The following is a 23,637-nucleotide window of genomic DNA, read 5'->3' as shown; positions in this document are numbered from 1 at the left end:
ATGAAGCGGTGCTCCCAGTTCTATTGGGAGCAAGGTGGCTGGGTTAAGGGCATTTACTGTTTCCAGAGTTATATGAGGATTTTCACATAGGAGACCCTGGTACCGGGTCATCCTCGGATATGATAACCAATGATGCCCTCTCTGGTCGATTAATGTTATAACTGAGTGTGGTACCCAGATGGTCAGTTGTTGCCCTAGAGTCAGTATGTCAGCTTCTTGTGCCAATAGGGCAGTGTCGGCTAGTGCTCTGAGGCAAGGAGGCCACCCTAGTGCTATGGTGTCTAGCTGCTTGGATAAGTATGCCATTGGACGATGCCATGATCCCACGACTTGAGTCAGGACACGTATAGCCATTCCTTTTGGTTCATGGACATATACAAAGAAAGGCTTAGTTATATCTGGCAGTCCTAAGGCTGGGGACTGAGTTAAGGCTTCCTTGATTTGCTTGAATGCCCTCTCCTGGTCAGCCTCCCAGAGGAGGGACTCCCTTTACCTCCGCTTTGTGGCTTCATATAAGGGCTTGGCCGTTAGTGAGAAATTTGGGATCCAGATACAGCAGAACCCTTCTGCCCCCAAGAATTCTCTTATTTGACACTAGGTGGTTGGAGTTGGAAGCACACAAACAGCCTGCTTTTTTGTTCAAGGCTGAGCCAGCATTCTCTTTGACTTACTATGAAGTCTAAATACTGGACTTTTCTTGAGCAGATTTAAGCCTTTTTCCTGGACACCTTATATCCCGCTTTCCACAGGAGGTAGAGTAGGTCTTGGGTTCCTTGGAAGCAGTCTTCTCGGGTTGGGGCTGCCAGAAGAAAGTCATCTATATATTGCAGCAAGGTACAGTTATCATTGGGCATGGTGTAGGCCTTGAGGTCTGAAGCCAGTGCTTCTTCAAAGATTGTGAGAGAGTTGTTGAACCTTTGTGGGAGTCTTGTCTAGGTGAAATGTGATTCACCGCAATGAAATGCAAAGATGGGCTAACTGGTGCCAGGTGAAGACAGAAACATTCATCTTTCAGGTCTAAGCAAGTAAACCGGGTAGCACTTGCTGGAATAAGTACCATTAAAGTATACGGGTTTGGTACCACTGGCTGGATGGTTACAGTAGCCTGGTTACAGCATGTAAGTCCTGCACTGACCTATATTCACCAGATGGTTTCTGTACCAGCAAGAGTGGAGTGTTCCAGGGAGACTGGCATTTGACTGAGATTCCATGTTTGAAGAGCCATTCTAAGTGTTTGTAAATGCCCCGTATGGCTTCTTGGAAAAGAGGGTATTGGTGAACCAGAACTGGAGTTGCCCCTGGTTTTAACTCTACTACCACTAACGCTTGATTTTTGGCCAGCCCAGGTGGGTTATCTTCAGCCCATACTCCAGGAATCCTATAAAGTAGCTCATACAGTTCATTTATTCCCAGTTCTGGTGACTCTTTTGTGTATAGTCTCCATTCCTCAGTCTGTGGGACAGTAAAGGTTAATACCATGGCCTTCGGGTAAGTCACATTTAAAGTCATATCCCCTTGTGGCCCAAAAGCAATCAGCCCTTGCAGTTTTTGGAGTAGGTCTCTTCTCTGCCAGGGGACCGGGCAATTTTGGAGGTATAGAAACTCATGCTGGATTTCTTGTCCTCCTATGACACACCTACTTGGCTGACAAAATGGCCTCTTCTCTGGGACCCCAGTGGCCTCAACAACAGTCATATGGTTTTTGGATAATGGCTCTATGGGCCAGGTTACTACCGAGTGTTTCAACCCCAGTGTCTACCATGAAGTCCATTAGTTGGTCCCCTATTTCCACTGTGACCATGGGCTCCTGGGGGCCTAAGGAGATGGATCCTGGTCTGGCCTAGTCTTCATATTCTTCAGTCTCCACCAGCCCAATAAAGTTGGTGCCTGACTCCCTCAGCATGCAGCAGTCTTTGACTGGTGGCCTTTTCGTTTCACAGCCCCTGCCATTTTCTTCACTGCTTACTGGACACTAGTTCTTCCAGTGTCTCTCCTTTTTGCATTGTGCACATTGATCCCTATCTAGCCCTGAGTGACTTTTGGGTCTCTGTCCAACCTGGCCTTTTCTGCACCTGCATCTGCATCTGCATCCCCTTGTGATGCTAGTTTCCCTTTCTGTGAGGGCACCACTAGCAGATCAGCCTTTTTCCTGAGCCTCCACTCAGTCTCCCTTTTAGCCTCCTGGTCACAGTTAACATACACCTTGGTGGCCACTTCTAAAAGCTGGGTGGCATTCACGCCTGCAAAACCCTCTAGCTTTTGCAGCTTCCACCTGATGTTCCCCTGGGCTTGTCCTACAAATGCCTTACTCACCATGCACTGATTTTCAGCAGCCTAAGGCTCAAACAGGGTGTAAAGTTGAAACACCTCACAGAGTCTCTCATAAAACTGGCTAGGGCTCTTATTGATTCCCTGAAGCACTTCTGAGATCTTTCCTATATTGATTGCCTTTTTCCCACCTTCCCTCAGCCCTGGCAGCGGTGCTTCTCAGTACCTCTGCAGGTGCTGAAACTGGGTCGCATCATTCAGGTCCCAGGGAGGATCTGTTTCTGGGAACTGACCTTGAGCATATGTCTGGACATTAAGTGTGCCTTCTGGCGCTTTGGCTTCTAGCCAGCGGAGGGCTGCCTGGGTTACCTTTTGGTGCTCCTCAGTATTTAACAGCATTAGGAGGAACTGCTTGCAATCTGGTCATGTTGGATTGTGTGTCAGGAAGATGGACTGCATTAGATCTATGAGGGCCTGGGGCTTCTCTATGTAGGAGGGAATATAATGTTTCCAGTTTAGGAGATCAGTGGACAAAAAAGGCGGGTAGAAGAAGGTCCATTGGCCCAATTGGACTTGACCCTGTTCATCATAATATATGGGTCCCTGCATCTCCCTGAGAGGCATTTGCATAGCCTGGGCATGACCAGATCAGAGGCAGCCCACTTGATCATCTTGACTTTCTCCCTTAGGGTTCCAATCTTTCCTTTTGGAGTGGGACCCAGGACATGTCACCATCTGAATCTGACTCCTTGGGGGCTGTTGGCCTCAGTAAAGGGGGGTAGATTGGGATATATGGAGGAAGAATTTCTATCTCTTCTGGCAGTCCCTGCAAAACTGTTTTTTCCTGTGGCTTTCCCTTTGTTTTGGTGGCTGACAGCAAAGCTGATTTTTCTTTCACTTTAGGCTCAGCTCAGGACACGAGTGTTTTGCAGTAAGCTGCTAAGCAGGGCTGAAGCCACACAGGCTGAGTTTGGACTATATTTAGCCATGAGTTAATATAAAGAAATTGGTCTGGGTGCCCCGGCTGTCCTCTAACCCCAGTCACCACCTTAAATACATGGTCAATAGTTTCCCTATCTATGGTTCCTTTGATCAGCCATTCAACACTAAAAGAGGGCCATTCTCTTTCACAGAGAGTTCTCAACTTCTAGGGGGTCAACTTGATCCCATAATCTCCCCTTTAACCTTTCATAAAGTTCTTTAACATACATTCTAATGCGGTGGGTTTTGATGACTTCCCTCCCATGTCCTCCCAGTTATGGTACAACACATTCACTCCCACTTTTGCTTCAGACCAATTAGTCCACCTCCTTTGCAGGAGTTTTCCGATGCCGCTTAGCTTTAATGGAGGGTTTGTATGAGTCCCAAACCTGGGCCACCACAATCACTAAATTGTGGGGTGCCTCACTAAGCCATATGCAGTAGCCCTGGAGGACATTTGCCATTAGTCCAAGTCGGTCCCAACATCGCTTGGAGTGTATGGTCTATGCTAAGAGTCCTGTGGCCACCACACTTCACTCCCTGCTTTGGTTCCTTCTGGAACCACCTCTTTCACATGCATTCACACACTTCCCCATTCCTAGTTTCCCTTTCTAGGCTGGGGTATAGGTTTCATCCGAATTAGTGAGTCACTCTCGCGTTCTGGGTTGGATTACCAGGTACACCCCGGGAGGTGATCAGGCTCCCCTTCCATCCTTATGGGACAGGTCCTGCCTTGGGCCCAAACCTTACCACAGCCCTGTAGTGCGCTGTCCTTGGAAACATCCTGTAACCCCTTAGGTTCCATTGTGCTGTCAGGGAAGGGAGCCAGGTTGCATGAGAGCTGATCCCCCCTACAGGTTGAAGTTCTCCCGATGGCACCTGGGGTCAAGGTTCTTCCCAGGCCTGGGGCTCCAGTACCAAAGGCAAAGGAGACAGTAAATCTTTTGTCTCCAATCTTGGACGAGCCCCCATAAAATGTTACAAGAATCAGAGGACCATAGAGACCAATGGGTGAAACAGGAGGATTTAATTAGGTGGCCACTGGCCCAGCAGATTAACATCCAAAGGCTGAGCCCTGAACAAAGACAGGGCTTGACTTTTATATACACTTCTGAAACAGGGTTGGCTGATTTGAATGACGTGGTGGAAATATAATGGCACAAAACTTGTGGGCAGGCAAGCAAGCTTACAGAAACAGAATGCAGGCAGTTAATCAAACTGTGACAGGCTTGGTAACCCAAGCGTAGCTTGTGACCTTGCAGTTTCATCAAAGGGAAAACAGAAACTTACAAAACTTGGGAAATTGAGAAACAGTAGGGGGATGAGGAGATAGTAATGGAATTTGTTTTTCTTTTCCTTGCTCTGAGTGGGTGTTGGGAGAGTCTCTGGGACTCATTCCTGTAGATTCTGGCTTCCTGGATAGTGTTATCACATCTTGGCCAGGGCCCTGCCTATTGCTAGCCTTGGAGTGAGTCAGCCAAGTACCGAAAAACTTGTTTTTGTCTTATAACTTCTGCTTCAATGTAAGTGTGTAAATACACACTTACATACACTTGTTTATGTTCAAAATATTTCTGAGAGTATATAAAAAAACTTAAAAGGAAGTTACCCATAGAAACTTGAAATGAAAGATGAGATCAAGAAATGATGAGATTTATTTTTTACATGAGTTTAATAACTCTTTTTAAAAATGCATCATGCAAGTATATTTTTTCATAAAATCTTAAGTTTATTTAAAAATTTGTTGGGTTTCATTCCTTATATTGAGAATTTCATATCCCCCTGCATACATGACAGTGTTCCTCTCATTTCTGATGGAGAAAAAAAGGGCTAGGTGTTTTTCTTCAAATCTGTCCTATGGAGGTCAAAGAAAATAGTGAGAACAAAATTAAAATGCTACACAATGGAAAAGCAAACAAATTTTCAAACTTCTTGATTCTTCCTTCATGGTTTTATTTGCTAAAATCTCAAAGGACCATACTGAGAAAGAGCAGTAACTAGAACCATAAAAGAAAATAGTAGAAATGTAAGAAAGCAATTATACTTAGTACTAGGGAAAGAGATTAAGAAAATAGTAAACTTAGAGAAAAAGGAAATAATTATATAAAGGTAGCTATTATTACCATTAACAGCAACTCCCGAGAACGATAAATACCTATGGCAATGGATATTAATGCTGATCTCAGCGGGGGAACCAGAAATTAGAATATTGAATTTATGGTTATAATTTCTAATTTTTATCACTTTTCTACTTTGGACCAGATTGAAAGGAGTTACTGACAGATTTATACAAATCATTTGATTTTGTTTTCTTTTATTTTGTTTGTTTGTTTTCTTTTTTTAAAATAACCTAAGAAATCTATATTGTGGAAAAGCATCATAAAGAAAATTGTGTCATGTCTTCCCAATAACCATTAAATCTCTCAATCAACATATTGTTTAAAAGGCTGTTTGCAGGTCAGTTGTGGCAGCTCACGCCTGTATCCCAGCACTTTGGGAGGCCAAGGTGGGCAGATCATGAGGTCAGGCGATTGAGACCATCCTGGCTAATACGGTGAAACCCTGTCTTTACTAAAAATACAAAAAATTAGCCAGGAGTGGTGGTAGGTGCCTGTAGTCCCTGCTACTTGGGAGGCTGAGGCAGGAGAATGGCGTGAACCCAGGAAGCAGAGCTTCAGTGAGATTGCACCACTGTACTCCAGGCTGGGCGACAGAGCAAGACTCCATCTCAAAAAAAAAAAAAAAAAAGCAATTTGCAAAGCAATATATACAATTGATCCTGCAAAACTGCATATTTCTATGCATGGGTGTGAAAGTGAATATATGCACATGAATGTGAATACATGCAAATAAATAAGAATACATAGATACACACAAAAACGTCAGGAAATTTCAATATCATATTAACAGTGTACTTCTTTAGATGAAAGAGTGAATTTTTATATTTGACATGGGAAAATATTAATTTAAATGTTTTCATAAGTTTTTAATAATAAAGTTTTATTAGTTCATATATTATTTTCAAAAGTGGATAAAAACAATAGATAAGTTTATGATAGCTAAATAGATATACAATAGAAAAAAAGATAATCTACTGACTTGAAGATGTTATCTGATTTTTTAAAATTCTAGATTTGAGTTCCAAAAAACTTTCAATGCTTTGAGAAGCTGAACAAAATATACTATGGTTTTTGTTGTTGCTGTTGTTTTCCCAATGTCTATTTAGGTACCTTCACTCCTCACTTGGGCTTTTGGAAGATGGAAACATGGATGAGTTTATTGGCTCTCCAAACTCAAACTTACAGTCCTATGTTATTCTATTGTCTACACTGCAGGAAAAGATGAGTAAATTATTGATTTTATAGTAATTTATGTATACTAATATAGATGTCATTACTAAAAAGTTAGTACATTTTTCTCTATCTTCTGAGTATTTTCTCTTAGTTTTCAATTAGTTTAAAACTAAGGAGTGGTAGAGAAGTATTGTGTAGCAAACTCCCTTCAAATATTTCACATTTTCATACAGTATAAGCATTCATGTTTTGTCTCTGTGGAAAATCAGCCATAATTAATCCTATTTTAAAGAAGCAATGTTAGCCTCATATAACTCTCATAAGGCACCCAATTGACTCTCTGAAAAACATAAAATAAATCTAGAAATTAATGAAAGTATAACACTGAAACTACCAACCAAAATTTGAAACAATAACAAAATAAATTTCCTAAATAAAAAAGACAGTTATTTTTCAAATTTAAATGCATGTGATTGTCATAGATGAACAAAATATAGAATATTTGAATCAGCGAATAAAAATATTTTAAAAACATAAAACTTTGTCATTTCCAGACTAATCCATATCTCAAGTGTGTTGAATAAACATTCTATTCAGACAATTCACATAATTCACATAACAATTTATCTTAAATTCAAGGGATAAGTAAGAGCATATTTTAAAGTTACTTCTTTTAAAATTACCTCCCCAAAGTTGCATGAAATTCATAGCGCAATATATGGTTAAAAATAAAGTGGTTAAATTTGTTCAAGAATCTAATTCACAAAAACAGTTTTCTAGTCTCTTTGTACAACTAGCTTATGTTTGATATGTGTATGAAAATGTTCTTGCTTGAGAGTCAAGTGTGGAATCCTAGCAAAAGTTATGATTGCAAATGAAGCGTTGAAGTTTTACAGCAGGTATTGGATTTGTCTTTTACTTCTCTCCGGAACTTTCCTAACCTTGAACAATATATCAGTCAGGTCTCCAACATGACCCTCAAATTGAGTAACTGGAGCAGAATTTAACTAATATATTGTTTTACAAAGATGGAGCAAGAAACCAAATAAGAAAGCTATGGGTAATAGAGTATCCTCGTGTTAGCAGTGGTTCAGGGATAAAACATAGAGGCCCAAGTGGTGAGCAGAGAGATTTGCATAATCCAGAGAGAGAGAAAGAGCAACCATTGGCCATACTGAGCCAGAGAAGACCCCACAAAGACAGTAATTTTTCTACCACCGCTCTTTATCATTTAGTTATAACGGGAACACAAATGTGTCTCATTTTGAAAGCCATAGAAGTCAGCCCGCCAGAACATAGAGAAGGTGTAGAAGAGTGAAAGTGTATTTGGAGGGATAATCAAAATGTACCTAAAAGAGAGATAGACAACATGGGAATGGGTTTGGCATCAATGTTAAGACTAATAACCACCAGTATTTTTATCTAATGACTGACTTTTCAACTCTGAGATAGTGTAACAATGTCTCAGCAGGAAGAGAGGTTGATAAAGACATTAATGACACTGAACAAGAGGTAAAATATCAAAGCCTTGCATTGTACTCGGTTTCTGGCATACAATCCTGAGAAATATCCTAATCCCTTAACAAAATACATTCACAAGCATGTCACGCAATTTAAGCATGCCTTTCTATTTACCCAAGAAGAAACTTTCAAGAAACAATGAAGGGCCGGGCACGGTGGCTCACGCCTGTAATCCCAGCACTTTGGGAGGCCAGCACTTTGGGAGGCCGGACGGGCGGATCACGAGGTTAGGAGATCGAGACCATCCTAGCTAACACGGTGAAACCCCGTCTCCACTAAAAATACAAAAAAATTAGCCGGGTGCGGTGGCGGGCGCCTGTAGTCCCAGCTACACGGGAGGCTGAGGCAGGAGAATGGCGTGAACCTGGGAGGTGGAGCTTGCAGTGAGCCGAGATTGCACCACTGCACTCCAGCCTGGGCAACAGAGCGAGACTCTGTCTCAAAAAAAAAAAAAAAAAGGAAACAAAGAAAACAGAAATATGACCTCCAACCAAGATCTCACTGCACATATGCCTAGGGAAAGTCAATTATCTATTTCACATGTCTCATGTTAACCTCTTTCTCTATAGCTCTGGGAACCACTGTATCTGCCTGAGTGGTTGCAGCACGTTTCCTTTTTAAGGAAGTATCATATAGACTTCCTCAGTTTAGATTTTTGTATGACATTGCTTAGAATATGCAATGAACTTGAGACAGGTGTGTACAATTGACATAAGAGTAATAAAGATTGTAATTGCTGAATGTTAATAAATTTTGTCACTTTAAATAAATTAAAGCATTATGCTAATAACAATTTAATGTCCTGCTTCTTGAAGTGTATCTTGTATGGTCATATGCCAATAAGAATGAAACCCTGTTTCTGTATGTAATAAGAGATGTGATCCAACTGAGAATTGTTTAGCTCAATTGGGCAGAGTTGGAGATTTATCTAAATCAGGGCACAGGACTAGTGTGGAGTACATTTTGGACAAGGGTTGGCGATTTCATCCAAGTCAGGTAAAGTAGGACTGGTGTGGTGTGCATTTGGGTTTTGAAATGAGGCTTGACAACCAACTGGAAGTGTATTACTTTCCACAACAAAGTCTGGGAAATTTATGTATTGTCATTGAAAATAGAATACCAAGATTAGTTAAGTAATAGTCTAAGAGAAGACATTGAAAGCAGATGTTACTATTAATAGATCAAAGCCACATTCAATGCAAGAGATATAGACTGAATCATAAGTATATTGTCATGATACTATGGGAAATAAAATGAAAATTTCCCCCTCCTTAAAAAGCCTGGTGTATTTGGATAAACTAAGCCCTAATTACTGCACTTTAAACCATTTAAAATAATATGACAATAATATTGTACTATACAAAGATATATTTATTCAATATTAGTTAATGGGATATTTATTGAGTGTTATTGTGTGCTTTAGGCATTGGATGTACAAAATGAACAAAATAGACAAGATTCTGATCTAATGGAGTTTATGCTCAATTGCACAAAAGAGATAATGAGTAAATAAAACAAATAAATGCAAACAAAATGGCAACTAATGATATATGCTATAAACAAAAATTGAGTAGGATAAGGAGAGAGAGCCACTATAACTACCGTTTAAGACAGAGGAGCTAGAAGGTGACATTTGTGCCCCCATAACTACCCTTTAAGATAGAGGAGCTAGTAGGTGACATTTAAACAAAAATTTGAACAAATTTTGAGAACAAACCATAGAAATGTCTGAATGAAGAACACACAGGTGAAGGAAACATTAAGATCAAAGTTATTGAAATGAATTAATAATTGTCATATTTGATAAAGAGCAAGAAGTCCATTGTATTCTAAGCTTGGCACAGAAGCAGGGGCTGATTTCAGAGAAGTAATCAGGAATCAAATCATATAGACTCGTCCAAGCTAAGGTGAAGCGTTGGAACATTATTCTAAATGTCATTAAAAGCCTTGGGGGATTTGGGGTAGAGGGATGTGATGACCTGAGTTAAAAAATGGTCAATATAAATTCTCTGTAAAGAATAAACTGCAGCATGCTAATCTCATAAAATGAATGTGAAAGTGTCCTATTCACTTCACTTTTAGGGGAAGAAATTAACAAGGATTGGCATCACTTCTTTAAATGTTCATAGCTAGTGACGCCAACTGGCCCTGGACTTTACTTTGCTGGGAGGTTTTCAATTACTCATTTAGTATTCTTGCTAGTTATAGGTACAGTTGGATTTTCTATTTCTTTTTAATTTCATCTTGGTAGGTTGTGTGTTTTTAAGAATTTATTTCTTCTAGGTTATCTAATTTTTTGCTATATAATTGTTCATAGTAGTCTTGTAGGATACCTTTTCATTTCTGTGGATGAGTGGCAATGTTTTCTCTTTCACTTCTTATTTTATTTATTTCAGTTTTCTCCTTTTTACTTAATCTAACTCATTACTTATCCTTTTTTTATATTTTAATTTTATATTTTGTTTCTTTGATTCTTTCTATTTTTTATTCTTCATTTTGTTTATTTCCGTCCTAATCAAACTAAACCTCTGCATAGAAAATAAACAATTATGGAATGAAAAGACAACCTACAAAGTTGGAGAAAATGTTTGCAAACCATATATTTGATAAGGAATCAATCTCCAAAATAAAGAAGAAACTCCTACAACTCAAATAACAAAAATAATAAATAAAGAAGAAAATAGAAACAGTCAATGAAACAAATAACCTAATTTGAAAGTGGCAGAGGACTTGAATAGACATTTTTTACAAAGGTAATATACAAATCGCCAACGAGCATGTAAAAATATACTCAACATCCCTAATCACTAGGAAAATGCAAACCAAAACCAGAATGAGATATCACCTTACACCTGTTAAGATGACTATTATATATATTTTTTATATAAATGTATAAAATACAAGCTATATATTTAATAAGCTATGTATGTTATAAAATCTATGTATATTATATATGTGTGTGTGTGTGTGTGTGTGTGTGTGTGTGTGTGTGCACCTGGCTGTATGAGTATACAAGATGACAACTGCTGGTGACGATGTGGTGAAATTGGAATGCTTACAAACTGTGGGTGGGAATATAAAATGATGCCACTGCTGTGCAACACTTATGGAGACACTAAGGAGCTTCCTAGCCACACCACATGATCCAGTGGCACATATCTAAAAGGATTAAAACCAGTATCTCAATGAGGTACCGGCATTCTGGCGTTCATTATAGCACTGTTCACAATTGTCAAGGTCTAATTGTCCATCAACAGATGAATAGGTACAAACAATATGGCACATTCATACAATAGAATATTAATCAGTCTTTAAAAAAGGAAATCTTGCCATGTGTAACATGGATGAACCCGGAGAGCATTATATTACATGAAATAGCCATTCACAAGACAAACCGTGCATGATATTACTTATGTGAAGTGTATAAAATAGCCAAACACTCAGAAGAGAGTAGAATGGTGGTTATCAGGGATTGGGGAAAGAAGAACTGTGGAGTTGCTATTCGGTGGGTATAAAGTGTCAGTTATTCAAGATTATTAAGTTCTGTAAAACATTGTACCTATAATTACAGTAATAGATTGTACATTTAAAATTGTGTTAAGTGGGTAGATCTCATGTTGTGTCCTTACCATGATACAAAATAAAAGGAATAAAACATTTTTTTAAATAATAAATGCTAAGGGAGGGAGATTTTTTCAGAGAGACCAGGTAGAGTCTGACTATAGTAGCGTAGGTGAGAGATGATGATCTTATGCCCTTAGAATTTGTGACCTATCATTTCAATAATCATTCTGTGTATTACTTGTATGCTTGTTTTCTAAATCAAAATTTTATTCCTGACAGGGTGTGGCTTTGTGTCCCCACCCAAATCTCTTGTTGAATTGTAATTCCCAATGTTGGGGGAGGGACCTAGCGGGAGGTGATTGGATCATGGGGGCAAATTTTCCCCCTGCTCTTCTGATGATAGTGAGTGGGTTCTCACGAGATCTGGTTGTTTTAAAGTGTATAGCACTTCCCCCTTCCCTTTCTCTCTCCTGCTCTACTGTGTTAAGACATGATTGCTTCCCCTTCACCTTCCACCATGATTGTACATTTCCTGAGGCCTCCCAGCCATACTTCCTGTGCAGCCTGTGGAACTGTGACTCAATTAAACCTCTTTTCTTCATGAATTACCCAGTCTCAGGTAATTCTTTATAGTGGTATGAGAACAGACTAATACAATTGCTTTTTATAATTCTCAAATAAGCATATGAACTTATCACTTAGAAAAAAAGAGTACTAATTGATACATTGGTTCTGAAAAACATATATAACTTAAATGCTATTTGACACTGACTAAAAATCTCTGATGTTTTCTTTTGTTACTTGCCAAAACATTTCCCAATCACTCTTTTTGCATTTGCTTCATACAATTCAGCATCATCTTCTGTCATCTCTGACCAGCTGCTCTGATTGTGAAACTTCAAATAGTTTCTCTAATCACCAGCCTCCTATGACTGTGTTTTAAGTTCTGAAAACAACCTGGGATAAATTTAGAAATCAAGAACAAAGCACATATGAGACTCTAGATTTAACAGCTTGTGCCTTTTAATGGCATCTGTTATCGTGTCTTTGAAAAGCTATTTATCACCACAATTCCCTACTGTACTATTTGAAATGGGTGGCTTTTTTATCTTCCTCACCCAAACATTTTATGTAAGCAAGATCATTAGGGTGATAATAGGAATATCCATTTAAAAAAAAGAACTGATTTCTGTGTGCTTTGGAAAAACTTAATGTGAATCTTGTATCACATATTCAAATAAAATTAAATATAAAAATTTCCACAATATTTCAAAATACCTATTGCCAGTATTACCTGCTTGACATCTAATTGGACAATCCTTCAGTTTCACACAAACGTGGAAAACATGTGATATAATCAAACAGAGTGGAAGGTAAGAATAGAACAGTTGATATTAATGTTTCATTTTATGCCATTGAACATGTCCATCATCCATATGGGCTATGATTATCTAACTTGAGAAATTAAAAGTTTTATTCAAACATACTTAAGTTCACTTTGGGGTCTGAAACTTTAGTATTTTTTAGCAATAAAAATCTTCCAGGTTTAGTTCTCCAACAAAATTGTAATATGAATCACTGAGAAATAGGACAGGTTTGATCTTTCACTCTACTTGTTCTATGCATTCTATTACCAACACAGACTTTTAACTGAGTGCATATTAAATTAGTGATGCACAATACAAAATAATTTAGCTTTTAGTAAATTTTGGTAGTTGTACAATTGGAATTTTTATTCTAGTTTAAGAAAATAAAAGTGTTTGTACACATTTCAAGAACATAAATAAGTCTGGTAAGATTTTCTTTAAGATATATGTTAAGTTTGGGGTGTTTTTATTATCTTCCACTTGCATTAATTCATGATACAAGTTTTTCTCTCTCCTTCCTTTCAGCATCTCGCCAGTTTCTTTCTATAAGCAGTGTCAAAGTTTGCTTGGAAGCAGCAGATTATAAAACAAACTAATCTCATGAGCAGGAGAAAATCACTGAGCTCAAAATCTTGCCTGTCTGGAGACAGTCAGACTTTCCATCAGGGACCTGCCATCTCGAGTTCCACAAATCCACTTCTACAAGCTCTTTGTCTGAAATGAACAAGGTAACTCTGTGAAATACAATGTGTTTAGATGTTCTGTTACTTACTATTTCCCTTTATTATTCGGTTTGCAGAAACTCTACAGACTATATCACTTGAAGCCATGAATAAACCCCATAGCTATTTATAGAAAGATAATACATGGCATTTTTATTTTACAGACAATTTCCCTTCTACAGAAATTTAATACCTAAATTCATGGTAAAATGTTTAGAGTAAGATAGAATGTAATGATGCCAGTATGTGTCAATTTGCTACTTTAGTGTGTTCTGTCATTTTCATCTCTCCTGTTTTCTGAGTGATAGTAATTGATGCTGCAAAAGGACAAATCAATGTATTGTGTTCGTCTCTTCAGGAAGCAAAAGTAGCATCTTCCTGCATTGAAATGAAAGCCAAAGAGGGCATGAGCCAAAGGAGAGAACTAATTTAGTTATATAATTTTAGAAACAAGATGTGAGCTCAGTTTGTTCAAGGTAGGGCCAAGGCATCTGTTAGTCATAGTCATATACATGTGCAGGTCAAGATTCACTTTCTAAATCCTCACTATACCCAGTAAAAAATAGAATATCAATATAAACAGCCATAAATTTTAGGTATTTTTTATCAGTTTCCAAAAATAAGCATCAACTGGAAGAGTAACATCAGCAAAATGGCTGACCAACAGTCCCTTGACCTTGTCCCCCTCACAAAGTCAACCAGAACAATGACTAAACAAATACATATTACTAAAAATAACAGAGAGAGAGAGCCAGAGTGTGTAAGAGGAGTAACAGAAACCCTGTTGAGCACAGAAATCCAGGATAGCTACATAAAGAATAGAAAAAAAATCCAGGCTTCCACCATCCCATCCCCCAATTGAGATTAGCTGGGAACCAGGAGGAAATTTTCCCCACAGCAAGGAGGTAAGCAAGAAGATTTCAACAACTCTCTTCGACACCTTAGAAATTGATATAGTTTGGCTCTGTGTCCCCACCCAAATCTCATCTTGTGACTCCCATAATTCCCACATGTTGTGGGAGGGACCCAGTGAGAAATGACTAAATTATGAGGATGTGTCTTTCCCATGCTGTTCTCATGATAGTGAATGGGTCTCGCAAGATCTGATGGTTTATAAAATGGGTGTTGTGCTGCACGAGATCTCTTTGCCTGCTGCCATCCATGTAAGATGTGACTTGCTCCTCCTTGCCTTCTGGCATGATTGTGAGGCCTCCCAGCCATGTGGAACTGTCAGTCCAATAAGCATCTTTCTTTTGTAAATTGCCCAGTCTTGGGTATGTCTTTATCAGCAGCATGAAAACAGACAAATACAGTAAACTGGTACCAGTGGAGTGAGGTGCTGCTCAAAAGATACCTGAAAATATGGAAGTGACTTTGGAACTGGGTAACAAGCAGAGGTTGTAACAGTTTAGAGGGCTCAGAAGAAGACAGGAAAATGTGGGAAAGTTTGGAACTCCCTAGAGACTTGTTGAATCACTTTGACCAAAATGCTAATAATGATGTGGACAATGAAATCCAGGCTGAGGTGGCCTCAGATGGAGATGAGGAACTTGTTGGAAACTGGAGCAAAGGTGATTGTTGTTATGTTTTAGCAAAGAGACTGGCAGCATTTTGCCCCTGCTCTAGAGATTTGTGGAACTTTGAACTTGAGAGAGATTACTTAGGATACCTGGCAGAAGAAATTTCTAAGCAGCAAAGTATTCAAGAGGTGACTGGGTGCTGTTAAAGGTATTCAGTTTTTTAAGGGAAACAGAGCATAAAAGTTCAGAAAATTTTAAGCCTGACAATGTGATAGAAAATAAAATCTCATATTCTGAGGAGAAATTCAAGCTGGCAGCAGAAATTTTCATAAGTAATGAGGAGGCATATCAGAGGGCATATCAGAGGTCTTCACATCAGGCCCTCCCATCACAAGCCTGGAGGCCTAGGAGGAAAAAGTGGTTTTGTGGGCTGGGCCCAGAGTCCCCATGCTATGTCCAGCCTAGCGACTTGGGTGTTCTGTGCCCCAGCTGTTCCAACCATGGCTAAAATGGGCCAATGTAGTGCTCGGGCCATGGCTTCAGAGGGTGCAAGCCCCAAACTTTGGCAGCTTTCATGTGGTGTTGAGCCTTTAGGTGCACAAAAGTCCAGAACTGGGGTTTGGGAACCTCCATCTAGATTTCATAGAATGTATGGAAATGCCTGGATGTCCAGGCAGAAGTTTACTGCAGGGGTGGGGCTGTCATGAAAAACATCTACTAGAACAGTGCAGAAGGGAAATGTGGGGTCAGAGCTCCCACACAGAGTCCCTGCTGGGGCACCACCTAGTGGAGCTGTGAGAAGAAGGCCATCATCCTCTAGATCCCAGAGTGGTAATTTCACTGACAGCTTGTACTGTGCACCTAGAAAAGCTGCAGACATGTAATACCAGCCCATGAAAGCAGCCAGGAATTCAGCTGTACCCTGCAAAGCCACAGGAGCAGAGCTGTCCAAGACCATGGGAACCCACTACTTCCATCGACATGACCTGGATGTGAGACATGGAGTGAAAAGAGATAATTTTGGAGCTTTAAGATTTGACTGCCCCATTGGATTTTGTACCTGCATGGCGCCTGTAGCCCGTTTCTTTTGGCCAGTTTCTCCAATTTGGAATGACTGTATTTACCCAAAACCTGTACCCTAATTGTATCTAGGAAGTAACTAAATTGCTTTAGTTTACAGGCTCATAGGCAGAAGGAACTGGCCTTGTCTAAGATGAGACATTGTACTGTAGACTTTTGAGTTAATGCTGAAATGAGTTGAGACTTTGGAGGACTGTTGGGAAGACATGATTGGTTTTGAAATGTGAAGATAGGAGATTTGGGAGGGGCCAGGGTGGAATGATATGTTTTGGCTCTGTGTTCCCACCCTAATCTCATCTTGTAGCTCCCATAATTCCCACCTGTTGTGGGAGGGTCACGGTGGGAGATGACTGAATTATGGGGGTGGGTCTTTCCAGTGCTGTTCTCATGATAGTGAATGGGTCTCACAAGATCTGACGGTTTTAAAAATGGGAGCTGCCCTGCACAAGCTCTTTGCCTGCTGCCATCCATGTAAGATGTGACCTGCTCCTCCTTGCCTTCTGCCATGATTTTGAGGCCTCCCCAGCCATGTGGATTTGTAAGTTCAATAAATCTCTTTCATTTGTAAATTGCCTAGTTTCAGATATGTCTTTATTGGCATATTGGTCCATGAAAAAGAACCAATACAGACATGTACAGATCTCACCTCACCACTGGGGTCCCATATAGTGCTTACAGTCACTAAGCCCAGCTAAGGGAGCTACCTAGAATTAAGGTTGCTGTGCTCTTCCAGAGAAGGAGCTTACACTGTTCCCCAACCCAGTGGTCACACGACTGCTGTCCTATATCATCTTGGAATTAGAACTACCAGAGTGTGTCTTACAATGGGGGCAAGCAGTCATTGCTGCCCTTCATTGATGAGGCCAAGCTGCCAATGGGCCACACCCGTCTGGTGGGCTAACATCCCAAAGCCAAGCGGCAAGCATGTGTTATACCCTTCCTCATGGAAGCAAATTGAAGAAGAACCACTCCAACCACCTATCCCCTTGTTCCCTGTGCCTAGAGCTGAAGTGGTACCATCTCTCCCAAGAAATATTACCTTGGCTGTCAGAGCAGTTATGTCTCCAAGGTGCCTATGTTGAAGCAGAGCCCTATATGCCAGAAAATGGTCCTTTGGCTGCCAAGAGCAATCACATGCCCCAGAACCTAAGCTGAAGAGACACCTGGATCTCAGTAAAATGGTATTTATATTCATAAATATGAACATAAATATGAGCTACCCAGCTCACAGGCATGAACTGAAGCAGCACATTTCCTTCTGAAGAAGAGGAACTCTGGCTAAGCTGAGAAGCTTAACATCCCAGAGCAAAGCTGATGTAGTACCCCGTGTCTCATAAAAATAGAGCAGTGGCTCAGCAGCCACATTTCATCCTACAGGTGAAACATCTCTAGTACCCTGCTTGCCTAGAGCTGGACTAACCCCCTAAAGTATGAGCTGCTAAGATACCTCTCTCCCTGCGGAATGGAGTTATCACTGAGCTATTCTCTACTTCACTACAGGATCCAAATGATGGCTGCACTCTGCCATTCTGTGTTTCTAGCTGCTGTTGCAACTGGCCTCACAGAGTCTGGGATACCATTGAATTCTACCATCCCAGAGTATACAGTCAATATTATATAGTGCCTCATTCTCTGAGATCCAACTTGCCACTGTACCCTATTAAAATGGATTTTCTGAGCCCTGTTGAGTCAGGTTGAACCCCTGGGTTAGAATCACAGCTAGAACCTGACCCTGGAGCTGCTAATTGGTGCCTCAGAGTCATAGATTATGGCTCTGTGGTCAATCTACATCCTACCATGCCACAGAGAGTGAATCTTCAGCCCAAGATCAAGGTGCCACAATAGGTTTGCAAGCCCCTGAGCCTATGGCCCTGGCCCCACAGCCACTTCAAGCACCTGTACCTGGAACCCAGTGCTACTGCAGCTGCTTACAGGCTATGTCAGACTTGAGAAGGATACCCTCAATTTGAAAAGTGGAAATAGAAGAACACCAAAAACCCTTGACACTGAGGACATTAACAACATATACCACCACTGATGCTGCCACAAACTTCCACAGCATAGGCCACTGAGGCACCTGAAGTCATTGGTGAGATTGAATGCAGCTGCAGAAGTTGCATAGAGACATACCACTGCACCTATCCAGAAACGCTTATCACATCCTTCACAAGCAGCATACTAAAACCCAAATGCAAGTGAAAGTCTTTCTCTACAAAGAACACTCTAGAAAGTTTTGAAGACATAATTGCTCCACCAGATGCAGAGACATTGACAAAGAAACATGAGAAAAATAAAAAATAAAGGAAATGTGGTGCCATCAAAGGAATAAAATAACTCCTTAGTAACAGATCCCAATGAAAATAAAATCAATGAACTTTCAGAAAATAAATTAAAGTAATGGTCTTAATGCAACTTCACGAGATTCAGTAACAATACAGATAGACAAGTCAATGATATTTGGGAAAGAAAAACTATGATATGAATAAAAATTCAAAAAAAAACCTATAAATTATTTTTAAAAATAAATGGAAATCTTGTAGCTGAAGAATTCAATGAATGAAATAGAAAAATACAGTAGGCGACTACAATAGCAGACTTGATCAAGTAGAAGAAAGGCTCTCTGAACTTGATAAGTAATTTGAAATTACTCAAAGAAAAAAATGTAAGAATTTTTAAAAAAGAGTGAGGAAAACCTACAGGTCTTATAGGAAACAATTAAGAGAGCAAATGTTCATTTGATGAGAGCTAGACAAAAAGGAGTGAGTGAGGCATTGCAAATCTGCTTAGTAAAATAATAGCTGAAAATTTCCCAAGTTCAGAGTGAGATATGTGTATCCAGGTACAGAAAATTTATAAGACTCCATAAAGTTTCTCTCTGAAACATGTTATAGTCAAATGTCAAAAGTAAAAGACAAAAAAGATTATAAAAATAACAACAGTATCAAGTCACATAAAAGGGAATCTCTTTTAGACTAACAACAGGTTTTCTGCAGAAACATTGCAAAGGAAGAGAATGGAATTATATATTCAGAGCACTGGGGGAAAAAAAAAAACTTTCCAGCCAAGAGTCCCAGCAAAGCTATTCTTCAGAAATGAGAGAGAAATAAAGTTTTTCCTATACAAGCAAAACCTGAGGGAATTCATCATTACAATGCCGATCTTACAAAATAATGTTCAACGGACTCCTATATCTAGAAGTGAAAATATGATAATCATTATCATGAAAACACACAAAGTTATGAAATTCACTAATATAGTAGACTCAAAAAGAAGAAAGAGAAAATAATTCTAACTTATCCCTACAGAAAACCACCAAATTGCAGTGATAAATGGTAAGAGGAAGAAAGAAACATAGAACATAAAAAAAAGACCAGAGTACACAGAACAAAATTACAGGACTAAGTCCTTACCTGTCAATAATAACCTTGAATTAAATGTATTAAATTCAGCACTTATAATACATAGACTTGAAGAATGAAAAAAAGAAAAAGACCCAACTATATGCTGCCTACGAGAAACTCACTTTTCCTGTGAAGTCATATAGACTGAAAATGAAGAAATAGAAAATGATACTCCATGCAAATGGAAACCAAAAGCCAACAAGAGTGGCTGTATTTATATCAGATAAGACAATCTTTAAGTCAAAATCTGTAAAAAGAGACAAATAGGGTCCTTGTATAATGATAAAGGTATCAATTCAGTAAGAGTATATAATGAGTCTAAATATATATGCATCCAATAACACAACACACAGATATATAAAGCAAATATTATTACCTCTAAAGGGAGAGGTAGACGCCAATATAATAATAGTTTGGGGCTTCAACATTTCACTTTCAGCACTGGCAGATCATTCAGACAGACAATCAACAAAGAAACATTAGATTTAAACTACACTTTAGACTAAATGGACCTAATAGACATTACAGAACGTTTCACCCAACAACTGCAAAATATATAAGCTTCTCGTCAGCACATTTACCAGGATAGACCACATGTTAAGCCACAAAACCAGCCTCAACAAATGTAAAAGAATTAAAATGGTATAAAGTATTTTTTCTGACCACAATGTAATAAAACTAGATATTAATACAAGAGGAACTTTTGAAATTGAACAAATATGTGCAAATTAAATAACATGCAACTGAATGATGAATAAATCAATAAAAAATTAAGAAGAAATCAAATAATTTCTTAAAACATGAAATAGAAATGCAATATACCAAAACCTAGGGATACAACAAAGGGACAATTAAGAGGAAAGTTAATAGCAATAAATGCCAACATCAAAAATGTATAAAGATTTCAAATAAACAACAATGCATCTCAAGGAATTAGAAAAGTAAGAACAAATTAAATTTTTTAAAAAAGAAGGAAGGCAGAAAGTAATTTTTTTGAAAAGTGAAACAAAATCAATGAACACTTAGCTACATTAATTAAAAAAAAGACCAAAATAAATAAAATCAGAAATAGAAAAGCAGACATTATGCATGATACCACAGAAATACAAATGGCCATTAGAAACTATCATGACTATTACAACTATACACCTACAAATCAGAAAATCCAGTTGAAGTGGATATATTTTTCAACACATAAAACCTAACAAAATTGAACCAAGAAGAAATAGAAAATGGGACTGGACCAATTACAAGTAATGAGATTGAGTTTTTAACAAAAATTCTTCCATCAAAGAAAAGCCTAGGACCTATTTGCTTCAGTGCTAAATTTAACCAAACATTTAAAGAATTAATACCAATTCCTCTCAAAATTTTCCAGAAAATTTAAAAGTAGAAAATTCTTATGACTTAATTGCACAAGACCAGTATTACCCTGATAACAAAACCAGAAAAGGGCACAACAAAAAGAAGAAAATTTGTCTCTGATGAATATGGATGCAAATATTTTCAAGAAAACACTAGCAAAGTGAATCTAATAGCACATTTAAAAGGTCATTTACCATGGACAGTGGGATTTATCCCAGGGATGCAAGGATGATTCAACATATGAAAATCAATAAATAAAACACGTTACATCAACAGAATGAAGGAAACAGTATGATCGTCTCAGTAGATGCAGAAAAAGCATCTGATAAAATTCAAATTCAATACTCTTTCATAGTAAAAGCTGTCAACAAGTTAGATATAGAAGGAATGGACCTCAACACGAAGCCCATATATAACAAACTCATAACCAACATCATACTAAATGGAAAAAACATGAAAGCTTCTCCTCTAAGATATGGAATAAGACTAGGGTGCCCACTTTTAATCAAAATAGTACTGAAAGTCCTAGCTAGCACAATTAGATGAGAGAAATAAGCAATGGCTATCCAAATTGGAAAGTAGAATTGTCCCTCTTTGCAGACAACATAAGCTTATATTTACAAAAACTGAAAGACTCCTCCAAAAACTCTTAGAACTGACAACTGAAGGTTTTAAAGTTGCTGGATGCATAATCAACACACAGAAACTAGTAGTGCTTCCTTACACCAACAATAATCTATAAAAAAGAAATCAAGAAAGTAGTCTCACTTATAATAACTTCAACAATAAAATAACATGCTCAGGAATAAATTCAACTAAAGAGGTACAAGAGCTCTACTATGAAAACTATAAAATACAGATGAAAGAAATTTAAAAGGATACAAACAAATTAAAAGAATCCTATGTTCATGGATGGGAAGAACTAATATTATGAAAATGACCATACTACCAAAAGTAATCTATAGGCTCAATTGAATCCCCAGAAAAATACCAATGACATTCTTCAAAGAAATATAAAATAAAATTATTAAATTTGTATGGAGCCATAGAAGACCCTGCCTAGGCAAAACAACCCTGAGCAAAATGAATAAAGCTAGAGTCATTACACTATCAGACTTCAAAATACACTACAAAGTTATAGCAATCAAAACAGCATCTTGGTGGCATAAATCAGACACATACACCAAAGAAACAATAGTAAATAAATAAACAAATCTACATACATACAACTAACTGATATTTGACAAAAATCCAAGAACATTCATTGGGGAAAGGACATTCTCTTCAAGAAATTGTGCTGGAAAAACTGGATATACATATATATAATTAAAAAAAACAGATTCCTATCTTTCATCATATACAAAATTCAATGTGCAAGGAACTCAAACAATGTAACAGCAAACAAATATATAATCCAATTAAAATGGACAAATAAGCCGAAAAGATATCACTCTAAAGATGACGTATGTGAAAAATATGTGAAAAAATATGTGAAAAAATGTTCGACATCACTAATCATCATGGAATTGCAAATCAAAATCACAATGTGATATTATCTTATGCTATGGCTATTATCAAGAAACAATAAATGCTGGTGAGGATGCAGAGAAAGGGGAACTCTTATACACTGTTGGTAAGAATATGAATGAGTCCAGCCTTTACACAAAAGTGTTGAGGTTTTTCAAAAGGCTAAACATAGAACTACCATATGATCCAGGAATCCCACTAATGGATTCATATAAAAAAATCTGCATGTCAAAGACATATCTGCACTCTCATGTTTACTGTAGCACTGTTCACAATAGCCAAGATGTAGAATCAACCTAAGTCTCCATTAACAGATTTATCTTTTAAATGTGGTATATATATACAATAGAATATTATTTGGCCAAAACAAAAGAACAAAATTCTGTCATGTGTGGCAACATGGATAAGCTTGGAAGACATTATATGCTAAGTGAAATAAGCAAGGTGCAGAAAGGTAAATACGTCATGTCCCATTCAAATGTGGAAGCTAAAAAAATTAATATCATAGAGGTAGAGTGTAGAATAATAGCTATTAAAAGTGGAGATAGGTGGCAGGGAAAGAGGATAGTCAAAGCTGGTTAACAGATACAAAAGTACAGCTAGATAGGAGAAATCCATTCTAATATTCTATTGTATTATAGGGTGATTATAAATAACGACAATGTATTGTATATTTTAAAATAGCAAGAAGAGAGGATTTTGTTGAATGTTTGCAACATGATGAAACAATAAGTATTTGAAGTAATGGATATTCTAATTATTCTGATTTGCTCATTGCACACTATATACATGGATTGAAATACACTGTACCCTATAAGTACGTGCAACTATTATGTGTCAATTAAAATTATTTTAAAAGCAAAATAAATATGTGTAAACATTTTAAAAAGAAGTATCAGTAAATTACCTGAATTATGCCCTCAATTTTTCATCTTTATTTTCTGATTAAGTATCAAATTGTATGCCTTTTTAAATCAATAAATATTTTGTTTAATTTCATTTAGTCAAAAACTTTCTTCTAAATATTC

Source organism: Macaca thibetana, chromosome 3, assembly GCF_024542745.1.
Source record: "Macaca thibetana thibetana isolate TM-01 chromosome 3, ASM2454274v1, whole genome shotgun sequence".
NCBI classification, from domain to species: domain Eukaryota; kingdom Metazoa; phylum Chordata; class Mammalia; order Primates; family Cercopithecidae; genus Macaca; species Macaca thibetana.
Note: the sequence above shows the minus strand (reverse complement) of the source record.